Source organism: Fistularia commersonii, chromosome 12 (assembly GCF_037954325.1).
Source record: "Fistularia commersonii isolate RoL2024-O1a breed Wild chromosome 12, RoL_Fcom_v1.0, whole genome shotgun sequence".
In the NCBI taxonomy this organism is placed as follows: Eukaryota; Metazoa; Chordata; class Actinopteri; order Syngnathiformes; family Fistulariidae; genus Fistularia; species Fistularia commersonii.
In genome coordinates, this window is record NC_141295.1 from 13,058,361 (window position 1) to 13,070,465 (window position 12,105).

General features: G+C 47.9%; 1 long non-coding RNA gene across 1 annotated transcript; it reads right to left on the reverse strand.

Moving 5' to 3' along the window:
- Positions 1-2,352: 2,352 nt before the first annotated feature.
- Positions 2,353-4,793, reverse strand: LOC147228879 (uncharacterized). Its single transcript, XR_015106948.1, has 3 exons — positions 4,747-4,793; positions 3,724-3,864; positions 2,353-3,558 (listed from the first exon to the last, which is right to left on the reverse strand). It is a non-coding gene; the product is annotated as an uncharacterized LOC147228879 (long non-coding RNA).
- Between the last annotated feature and the right edge of the window lie 7,312 nt (positions 4,794-12,105).

Below are 12,105 nucleotides of genomic sequence, written 5' to 3' on the forward strand. Positions count from 1 at the left end.
GACAAGCACACGCATACAAATGCCTCATCGAGTACAGAATGCCTGCACCTAAATACACACACTGGCGGCCAAGCTCAACATGGACAGCAAGCCTTTACACACACACACACGAAGGTGAAGATGAAGGGGGGTGGTGGTGTGTGTGTGTGTTTGTACCCCGACCCCTCCAGGGCCGCAGGACGCCACCCAGCACGCTGCTCGGCCCTGTGCGCAGCGATGACCTCATAAGATGGAAGTAACCGGGACAAAAAACAAAAAAAAAACAGGCGCGAATCAGCAACGGCGATCTGCGGCGTGAAAACGTAGTTGGGCGGCGCTCATCCCCCGCGTCCGGCGTCACAACCGCTGCCGGAGAACGTTTACACAGATGGTGCGGCGTTCTGTGGTATTAGAAAAAGATGAGGAACAGAGGTTGGTGGTGGAGGAGGAGGCGGTGGAGCATCTGCGCCTTTTTCTATCTCCACGGTTCTTTTGCAACATGGACTTACTCAGCACATTTTTACCCATCCCCCTTCTCGCTCGCTGTGGCGCCCAGAGCGCTGCCAAGACCAATAAGAGCACCCCGATGTCTCCGGCCAGATCCCCTGGCCAATCAGGAGCGAGGGGAGGGAGCCACCGCTGCCACCGGTGATCCGGCTAATGTTTTAGCTAAGAGGTCAGAGGGGGCGGATTTGAAAAACTATCAAGCTAACTCCTAGCAAATCCAACTTTCATGTTTGTTGTGAAGACTGGGGGGGCGGGGCTAAAGAGGTGGGGCTTAACCTGTCAATCACAGGGCCTAAACACAAATATTCACCCATAAAATGCAATTTGGAGCTTCCAGTTTAACCTTCTGGGCTGTGGGAGGGACTGGGAGACAACCAGGATGGGAACCCGACTGGAATCGGACCGGGAAGCAGAAGCTTTGATTGCCAATAATAAAAAGGGGGAAATTTTCCTTAGACGTCTAATAATTAGCAAATTTTCGAGGCGACCGCACTGCCATTCCCGGAAAATGACGGTAAAGCGAGAGCCCCCAAAAGACGGGTGAATTACGAGCAGCTATTAGAGCCGGCGGCGTCTCCAGCGTTGGCAGAGCAGCTCTAATATCGGGACTGCGGTAGCGCCAGGAGGGGGTGGCGTTCCGGAGTCTGTACGGTGGCGCTGGGGTTATGCACGCCGCAGCAATTAAATCCAAAACATCCATTCTCCACTTGAGGATCAAACCGTCGGGAATTGGACAGCCATTAGCTGAGCGATTATTTGGGAGCCCGCTGGTTCCTGCTGTTGCCTTTGGCTGGCGGTTTCACAGAACGTTGAGCTTTAATTCGCAGTCTGGAGGAGACGTTTACCCGAGAGGGAGTGGGAGGAAGGAGCGATCTGTGGAAGGGAAGAAGAAGGAGTTGTAGTTGAGGGCAATTGAAGAACGTCAAATGTGATGTGAAGTCCAGCAGATGGCCCGAGTCTCCCTCGGCGTGCTCTGGGCCGACCGCCGGGCCTGCCGCCAGCTGTTTGTTTTAATCGGAGCAAGGCTAGTAATTTTGCCCTGCGGATGCAATTCCAGGCTGAATGAGGTGTTTGTTTCGGAACTCTGTATCTGCAGAGCTCAGCGGCGCTGCCCTTTGCCCACCACCACCGCAACGACTACAAAAGACGTCTTTACAAGTTTAGTACCGGTGCTTGGGTAATGAGGTTAACTTCACTCCTGTGGCTCGTAATTGCTAATTTAGACGTGTTTGGCAGCTCGTGCTGATTAGTCAGTCAGCCATTTTTGCAGGCCAGGAGGAGGAGGCTAAACAGATAAAGGGTACTGACTCTTTCCTGGAATCTGAGTGAAGGTTGTGTCCTCTTTGGACAATGTGGCCGTGGTCAAATATGAATATAGGATTGCCCGGCTGCTTCCCTGCTAGCGTGCAAACACAGCATGTCTCTAGAATAGAATATTCCTTGAATTGTCCCACTAGGGGAAATTTCAACCACACGCAGCAGAGAGTGGAAAGTGCAAGAGAAGTTATCAAAAATAGAAGAACTAAGAATAAACAATAAATAGAGTTAACAATATGTATAAACAGGTATGCTCTGGAAAGGAGAGGAATGAAGGTTAGTCGCAGGAAGACAGAATATATGTGTGTGAATGAGAGGAACCTGGGTGGAACGGTGAGGCGACAGGGAGTGGAGATCAACACGTCAGATTTCAAGTACTTAGGATCAATAGTCCAGAGCAACGGAGAGTGTGGAAAAGAGGTAAAGAAACGAGTCCAAGCAGTTTGGAATGGGTGGAGAAAAGTGTCAGGGGTTCGATGAGATAGAATACTGAATGACAGAGAGAATTACCACAGTAACCGTTAAAACAAGGTGAGGCTAATTGCTCAACTCTTTAATGAAATAATCAACTTTCATTCATTCATACATTCTCAATAGCTCGAGCCCTGGACTCTGGTGCTTCAGCCAATCACAGCTGGCATTCAGGCAAAGAGGCGGCTCTTAACCCGAAAATGGCCTGTCTATCACAGGTGCAGACACCTAAACAGACAGTTTAAGAGCCTTGGGATAACCAGGGGACGGTTACCGGCCTGGTTACCGGTGTGGAGCCAGGAAACAGGATCGTTTTGTTGCCATGGTAACGCTTCACCGCCGGCCCACCGGCAGTCGTCGACGGCGGCTGAAAGTCATCGCTATAGTAGACTTGGTGTCTGCACTGTTATTAGCATCATGTGACTTCCCTGGAACAGAATACCGCTTTCATACTCAAACTGCTTAAGTAAAGAATTGGTGATCGATCACAACGTTGACGCCGCCTGCCATTGTTCCCCGCCCACTTCTTCCAGAGCCTCGCCGCCTCACGGTAGAAGCTAATATCAGTGAGCTGCAATGTTTTTGCAGTGAGAGGCATGGTGGTGGGGGATGGGGGCACGAAGATTGACGTTCTTGTAAGTGTTTTTCCAAGAAGCAGATCTGCCGCCCTGCCACTCGAGTTTGTTTTCCAAGATAAAAATAGTAGACAGCCAAACATGCCAAGCGGAGATAAGAAAAAAAAAAAGCAAAAAAAAAAAAAAAAAAATTTAAACTTGAAAGACTCAGTGTTCCCATTTCTAAGCCAATTTCCAAAAAAAAAAACCAATCACCCAGGAAATGCTGCAGGGCCGTCTGGAGCCCGTCCAGAGTCCGGCTGACCCGGACGTCTAGCATCACTTCCGCGGTGCTCCAACAGCTAACGTTAGCGTCAGGCGTTAAAGGGCAGACAACCCTGCAATCTTTATCATGTCTGTGGATGCTAAAATCTATGCTAAGTTAACTGGTAATCTTTTTTTTTCAAAGCCCAAGGGTTCCGATTTCCGACAGCATATTCCCGAACGGCCCATGGTACTTCGGCCCGTGGATCAGTGTGTTGAGACTGGCTTTTATTTTTAGAGGGAAATGGCAAAATATGTGTGTGTGTGTGTATGTGTGTTGCAAGTGTGACGCAGATTATAGAGAAGAAAAGTATTTTTCCATTGTGGCATCATGCAGTGGATGAACTGCTGCTGCCAGTATTGATCTTGTGAGTTCCAATGAAGCATGTCAGGAAGAGGAGGAGGACTGGTGAAGATAGGAGAAAGCGATCAGTTTTCATGCATCACATGACTCTCAAGAATCCCCCTCCCCTTAAATCTGCCCGCATACACGCACACACACACACACACCACACACACACACTGACACACACAATGGCAATGGCAGCAAACCTAATAACTAAAAACTCACAATTCACGCATGTCGGGCTTCACAGACCGCCGCCAGGTTGGCGGGGCCTGGATATGGAACAGTCCAATCGGGTTGCGTCGGGTTGGATGTTGCAGTTACCCATCCAGGGAGCGTTTTAGGTGTAGTAGCGTAAAGTCGTGCCTGAATGAGTAGGGAAAAAAATAAGTCAAAATGTCAAAGTTGGCTTTATGTTCAATTTCTCAACTATTACCAGACATAGAGAGGAATGAAGAAGATGCAGCAGTAGTTATTTGTGCAGTTAAGTGCAAAAAAAAAAGTCATTAAGTAAAACCATACAATAGCAGGTGAGAAAATAAAGTGAATAAAAAGTCAGAATATGGTATTTGATATGGTAGCAGCATGATGTATTTTACTGTAACCGTGCAAAATAGCCACAGTGGAATTTATTGTCAAAGTCCAGTGTTTTGGACTGGTGGTCAGGACCCCTGGAGCGTGAGGTTTTTCACGAAAAGGCCCGGCAGCTATCGGGTGAAGGCATCGGAACACACGGGAGCTTCGAACGAATCTTCAACACAGTAGAAGATGGATGTATGTGTGTTTAGCCAGAGGAACCCAGACAATCGTGACCTCTGACCCATCGTGTGTGGGAAGTAGAGGTGGAGGGAAGGGGTTACAGTCCCGCCACAGTAAAGCAACATTCTGTGTTACAGATGAGGCGTGACGACAGCGACCAATAACACGGCACGTTTATTTGTTCAATTCAGTCCCAACAGTTGAAGCGATGAAGACGAGGATGAGGCCGACAGCGAGTCGGGCTGCGGGGGGAAGTGGGTTATGACGGCGTGTAAATCAAACCGGAGTTGATGGAGAAATTTTGACGGCTGCTGGGAGGAGGAGGCTGATGATTAAATGAGGAAGCGTGTTATAATGGAGCCCCGGTCTTAAGATGGTTCCGCGGTTATCTGCCCCCGCGGGGGTTTTTGATAGAAAACATCAAAAAGTGGGAAATTGGATTAAAGTGATCTGCCTCGTGAGGAGGAGGAGGGAGGAAGATCGACTCACAGGATTCGCGCTCTCCTCGCCGCTGCCGAAGAACACCGCTGAGTTTTAGTCGGGGGAAGAGGGAGGAGCCTCACCCCTTTGAAGTGGGTGGCCCAGCGTCGGGGTCCTGTCAGGGGCGTGTGTGTGTGTGTGTGTGTGTGTGTGTGCGCGAGTGTGTGTATCAGTCACTGCCTGCCTGATTCAGTTTGTCAGGGTCATGTGACGCCTTGACCCGCCTGTTTGTCTTCACGGGTTCTGGCTCCGTCTCTCACCCTGGAGACGATCTGCGCCTTGGTAATTGGTTGTAATGACTGGCAGGGAAGCGGTGGACCTCTGGCACCTCACACACACACACACACACACACACACACACATTTGGACCCTTAACACGGACCACAACCGTCGCAGCTAACCCAAACACAACAAACAAAAGCCCTCTGTTTGACAGTCGCTCGCCTCAGTCCTGTCCATGTAGCGAGTAGAGGGCGCACACACAGACACGCACACACATGCGCGCGCGCACACACATAAGTCTAACTTAATGAATAGATATATTTGGTGATAATGTATGCAAGTATTTTAAAGTCTATATAACTATGTGAATCTATGTAGAGTTTTTATATATATATATATATGTGTGTGTGTGTGTGTGTGTGTGCGTGTGTTCCTCTCATCTTATTTCATGTATTTTTGTTAATTTATTTTACTTTATTTCATTTAATTTATTCATTTATTTATTTGTTTATTTATGGTGCATCTGTGATTTACTCTGCGGATCAATAAAGTCTTATTTATGATTCTTATATATAAATATATATACATATACAATGTAAGTCATATATGTATATATTAAATGTTTATGTATTTATAATTAGTCTCCCCTGTGCAGACATGTTGGCTCACAGTTAGCAATTAGCAAATTAGTAGGACACTGGCACCAAAATGGCGGCCAAGCAAGCGGCGCTAACAATGATGGCTGTTGAACTACAAATATGGCGCCAATGCCTGCTTCCTCCTAACCCCCCATCGAAGGCCTCCTCTTCATCATCGGTCATGTCACCTGGTAACTCCATTTGAGCGGTGTCAAAAAATACTTCCGCAGGAAATGATAAAAATAATCATGACAATCCAGGGCGAATCACATTTTCCTCCTCCGCCTCGTTGTTTTAATCACAGACAGATGCTATCTCTTTTCCGCCGGCGAGCGGAGGGCAGCGGAAAGTGTCCATCTCTCCCCGACTCGTCCGAAGCTGTGGACTCGAAAAAAAAAAAAAAAAAAACACGGGCGTGCACGAAGCAATGCGGGAACCCGAGATCCCGTAAAAAATTCATCAGTGAAATCCAGATGTTGGGGTTTTAATGAGTCCAAGAGAGGAACACTAAGGGGAAACAAAGTGTGACTTGTGTGTTTGGGACGAGAGGCGCCCTGTCACATAGAGAGGGTCACTTTCAGGGGTGGAGCAGATCGGAGGCCATCGGGTTTTGAACCAACAACCCCCCCAGGATGATGTCATCATTTCTGACCAATCACTGCTCTTCTCTTCCACCACCACCACTACCTGGAGAGCTGCGCTGATCCGAAGAGCTCAAAGGAAACGCAAAAAGGGGGGGGGGGGGGGGGCAAGGGGGAAAGATTGGCGTGTATTCATGTGTGTGCGCGCATGCGTGTGCACGTGCGTGATGCAATTTTCAAAAGGGGAGTTTGATTTCATCCTGCAGGTATTTGGAAAACAGCGGGGAAACGGCAGGCTCCGGGGATAAGGCTCTCCTTTGTGTAACTTTCCAGTACGAGGAGGAGGGTTGGGTGGGTTGGGGGGGTGGGAAGGGTGAGTTGCTTTAATTTCTGTGCGGGAGAACGCTGCCAGACCTGCGGTGTAGGAAAGTCGGGGGCAAGTACCGGCCACGGTTTTGATTAAATATGATGAGGTGCAGCGAGGAGCGTCGCCTCGCTTCCAGACGTCAGTCAGCGCTAGGCGGTGGAAGGGGGGGGTGGGAGGGGAAGGGGTCTGAGAGGTGGGTTGGGGGGCGATGAGAAAACCAGACCGGCCCCGGGAGAGTTCATCTCGTCCGTGCACGTGTGGCCCGCTGAAGTGCCGAGCAGCTCCACACCGGGAGCCTGGAAGGATGACAGTGATGATGATGATGATGATGATGATGATGATGATGAAGTCTATTTTTCCACTGACTGATTTTGGACTGAACCCTCATCTCCTCCGGACACACACACACTAACACACACGCACAGACTCCCCATTAATGTGTATCTCCATTCAAATCTGATGGCAGAATCAGTGTTGCTAACTGTAAGCAGCGGTTAACGGGTGTAACGGTGCGTTATCCGCTAATTAAATGACCGTTAAGTATTGTATAAACAGGCAGAATCATTTCTGGGATTGATGGGTGAACCCGCGGAGTTCGTCCGTCCCCGTAAACGCCCGTTAGACACTGTTGACCAAGGGAAGGGGGCTATTTGTTCATCCCGCACTAATGTTGTTATTACACTTGCGGGTGTTATTACAAGTGTATAAGCAGCAATTTTGTCCACTTCGCAAAGAATCCTTGACATCAAGCTGGGCCGCCATATTTTGATGAAGTGCAAGACTGATCTGATCCTTTTTTGTCAGCAGAGGAGGAGATTCAATAAAACGCTGCTGTTGTGGTTTTACTCCTGACAACCTAATTACACTCTAAGTTTTTTTTTTTTTCCAGTGTTGGAAAAAAAAAAGGGGAAGACAAAGAGAGGGTTTATGAACAGAGAGTGCAAATGCTATCTTGAGGAGCCTGAATCCACAGAGACTAATCAAAATGGCATTGAAGCAGAGGAAGAAGAAAGTCCATCTCTTTTAAATGTTTTAAAAAATACTACAACTGCTACAAGTTGTCTGACTGCTGTGAGTCCTTAAGTGCAAGTACTTTCCATTCTGTGTAGTTCTGTGATTCTACTGCAAAACAAATACTGTATTGCTAGTTGCTAATTGCTATCTTTTAATTGTCTCTATATTTATAACCATATTTATTGATATTTTCAGAGTTGGTGTGACAAAATTTCCCCTAAGGGGATCAATAAAGTATGTCTTGGTACTGCTTAGGGAATCCCCAGAGTACTTGCAGAATGCAGTACCGTCGCTGGTATTGGAGTATTTCTCCCAGCGTGGGAACGGGTACTCTTATTGGAGTTAACTGCGTGAAAATCACGACAAATACTGCAGTTTTTTTTCTTTCCTTTTTTTTTCTTTTAATAAAACTTGAGTGGCAGCAACTTTTCAGAACAAATAGTGGATCAGACTGAAAGAACGTGTGTGTGTGTGTGCGCGTGTGTGCGTGCGCTCATGCTCTCAGCCTGCACTTGGAGTGTGTTTTCCCAGAACACTGGCAGCATAGCTGACCTCGTCCGTCTGGTCTCCGAGGTGAAGTAGCCCCGCCCCCTCCCGCCGGCCTGCACCTGCTCCGCCGCCGTTTGCGCAAGATGGCGTCGGGCGCCCTCGCCGGCCTCCCCTCCGACTGTTTGCCAAGGAACAAACTCATAACCGCCAGTTTGTCTAGCGGCTCCCGGGAGCCGGGGGTGGTGGCCGTTACCCAGGAAGCGGAGCCCGTATTGTGCTTCATCGCCACCGCCATCATCATCATCATCCTCCTCCTCCTCAGCCTCAGGGATCAGGAGTGATCCTGACTTTTCTTCTGAGCAGAGGAATAAGAATAAGTGTGTTTCCAGATGTAATGAGCAAGCGGGGGCAAAGTATTAGAGACGGGCTCGGCCCGCCGTGAACCCCCGCTGCTCGGCACGCCGGCCTTTGAAGATAATGATTCATAAACTAATTTCGCACTAGATCTAAAGAAATGTCCCTCACGCAGTTTCCGTTTCCCTCCCAGTCGATGCTTGGAGGAAAAAAGCAAAATAAAACGGGCCTGTTCTTTGTTACCATGACAACATAACTAACTGCTCCAGCTGACAGGAGGGTCCTCTTTAATAAATGGGCTGAATACCGAGCCGGGAGTGCGTGTGTGTGTGTGCATGTCTGTGTGTGTGTTTGTTTGTGTGTGATAACTTCTCACCCCAAAGTTCAATTCCCCTTAATTGACGATCAGTTGATTGATTAAATACATTCATTTTCCAGCTGTGACTTCAGCATTTGTGCAGAAAACTCTAATTTTATCATTGCAAAAAAAGGGGGTGGAGCGTGGAGTAAAAATGGACGCGATGCACGGCAATCAGCGACCACGTGCACAGACATTTGCCTGCGCTCAACTATCACAGGAAATACTACCTTGACCCTTGTTGTTGTTGCTCCTCTTTTTCTTATAGTATCATATTATTACCATTTTATCATTATAATCTTCATATCATTAATTATACTACATTATTATCACATTATCATTATTATTATTTTGTTATTATCATCATCGTAAAGCATTTTTATTTGAAGCCGTTTTTCTTGACAAGACTATTACTATTTTTAGCATTATTATTATGATTATACGTTATTATTCTCATTATTATCTCATATACTCATTATCATTATCAACAGATGAAACGAAGAAGCAGTTCGCTTATTTTATTCAGCATTCTGGGGCGTCTCGAGCTCCAGAGGCAGGTGGTGATGATACGAGGAAAGGAGGAGCCAAGGACACAGCACAGCACAAGGGAAGGAGGGAAGGGAGGGTTGTCAAATAAAGGACACAACATTTTCCAAATATCCTCCTCCTCCATGCAAAACTTTGCCTGCCAGGTCGCATCCAAAGCCTGCTTCACATCTAGCCTGACACAAGCACACACACACACACACACACACTAAAGGGGGTGGGGTCTGCTGCTGGGCAATCCAATAACTCAATTGGTATCAGTTTGACGACGGGTGGGCGGAGAACACACACACTTTCTGTGAAAAGGCAGGTGAATATGCACACACACACACACACACACACACACACACACCATGCAGCAGTCTCACCACCCAAGCTTTCAAGATAAAGTCTGACTTATTAAATTCGCTGGTTATTTAATTGATGTGATTTTTATTGTTATATAACCTACATGATTTCTACGGCTATGAAATGTAAATGATTGATATAAAAATAAGCCATGAAATTTTTGTTGTGCATTTTTCTGGCTGATTTAACCCTTTTTACCGTTTTTGAAATGAAAACTACTTTGAATACCCCTTATTTATATCCATTAAAAAAATATGTATATCAGTGTTATTGATGTGGTTTAGCAGAAGTTTTCTGAGGACATGGCGTGTCAACGTGCATGACTGCGCCATCTCATATGTGCTCATATTGTAGGAACACACTCGTCTGTCGTGGGTCAACCCGCCCAGAAAAATAAAGGGGGGGGGGGGGTCTAAAAAAAGGTGCCAGTAATCCCGGTTCTGTGCAGCTGCGCTGTCACTTATCACAACACGGCGCTGCCTGGCCCGAGGGCACGAGGCCCTGTTCGGAATTCCGGGGCAGGAGCTGCGCAATCCTGCAGCGGCAGGGGTCCGACGGGAAAGCGGTTTGGTCAGGGAGCGACGGTTTCATCTCCGTGTGTTCTCCTGATCTGGAGATAAAGTGGCAGGGGGGGCGAAAAAGGCGCCGTTTGATTGAGAATCTGCCCAAATAGAAGATGGAGGCCATTAAGGGTAAGAGGAGAGCCGAGCCAATGGAGGGCGATTAAAGATAATTCAATTTAAACTAGGTTTTAAATGGCCTGTGTTTGAGTGTGTGTTCTCTCTCCGAGTGCCTGCGAGGCCCTCCAAGTGATTAATGTCGTCTGAAAACGGCAATGTAAACACACATGTCGCCATCTTTTTTTTTTTTTTTTTAACCCCCCCCCCCCCACCAAACACACACACACTTTAATTTCCAGCGCGGGTTCATGGCGCCTTGAACGAGGACCGCAGCGGGTTATTTGTTTCCTGCCAGGGCCGTTCTCATATGCGGATGCTCTAATTTAGCATCCTGAGCGCTCGGAGAGTGGAGAGCCGCGCTCCGCCGGGCAAATTGCTAGTTAGCGCTCTGGACAGCGACCATAGAAGAAAATAAATAAAAACACAGAATGCTAACATTGTAGCTTGTTTTGTCGTCTGTAAAACATTCCAGTCCGATTCCGGAGAGACTTCTGGAAAGTCAATCCTATTTTGAACCCTGTTGACGTCGAAGGGAGGGGTCAAAGCTGGGCCAGCGTGCATCGACGTTCGGCCGCCGTTCACACCTACGGGCATTTACGGCTGCAAATTAGCATACTTGCATCTTTGAAGGTACCGTGGGAGGAAGTTTAAGCCACCCCAAATCTGGCTTTGAATAAAGAATTGGATTTTAATCCCGCCGCGCAGCTTGCAGATTTGAACCAGGCTTACTTGGTTGTTTCAAAGGCTTGATATCATCAGTCGGGGACTGACTACTCCTCTGGTTGTAGAGATGCTCGGAAAGTAGCCGGGCTTTCATGCGCTAGCTGCTAGCCAACTAACAATAGCCGGCATTTATTTGCAGAAAGAAAGCAACTTCTGTTTCTGTCTGCTTGGCCCCACGAGCTCCCGTGGGATTGCACACACACAAACACACACACACGTGCGCTAATGATACCCTGTCGTGTCGGATGCCGTTTTTTTTCCCAGCGTCTGGTCTCTGACTGACGGGAAGTGACAGGAGTTCGACAGAGGTTCGAGGAATGGCCACCATCCCAAACAAAACATCGCAATGTAGTGACTTCTTTGAAACTGCTCAACCCGAGCTCAAACGCACACACACACACACACACACACACACACACACACATACCCCCAGCAAGTTCTAAATATCACATAGGAACCCCAGAACGGATAGGAATCCGATATTGCAGCAGCAACAAGGCTCAGCAGGGGGATGCCTGTGGTAAATTTGCATATGTGTGCGTGTGTGTGTGTGTGTGTGTGTGTGTGTGTGTGTGTGTGTGTGTGTGTGCGTGTGTGTGTGTGTATATGGGGTTGCAAGGTCCGTTTAAGCTATTATCAAGTCCAGCAATCTGTCTGCAGTTGGACTTCGCCCGAATCTGTTCTTTCCTCTGCTTGCTCGCTCCATCCGCCCATCCTTCCATCCACCCCCAGCAACTCCTGCCTTCCTTCATTACAACCAGATTTTTCAAATAAATCACCCCCCCCCCCCCCTTGTGCTCCCCCCGTTTCCTCCCCCCGCGTCTGGCAGCACCCCTCCAGTAGATGAGAACCAGATTGCGTGGCTGAGGAGGCCGACAGGCTCCTTGTTGTTGTTGTTGTTTTTCATCATTGCGCTATCGTTTTTTGACAACTGTCATTCAGCTTCGGTGACATGTTGTTGTTTTTATTTTCCTTTGACGATTGTGAAAAGGCGTTTTCCAAGAAGCGGGTGGAGCTGCCCTGTCCGACGCCGCAGGGAACCTTAAAT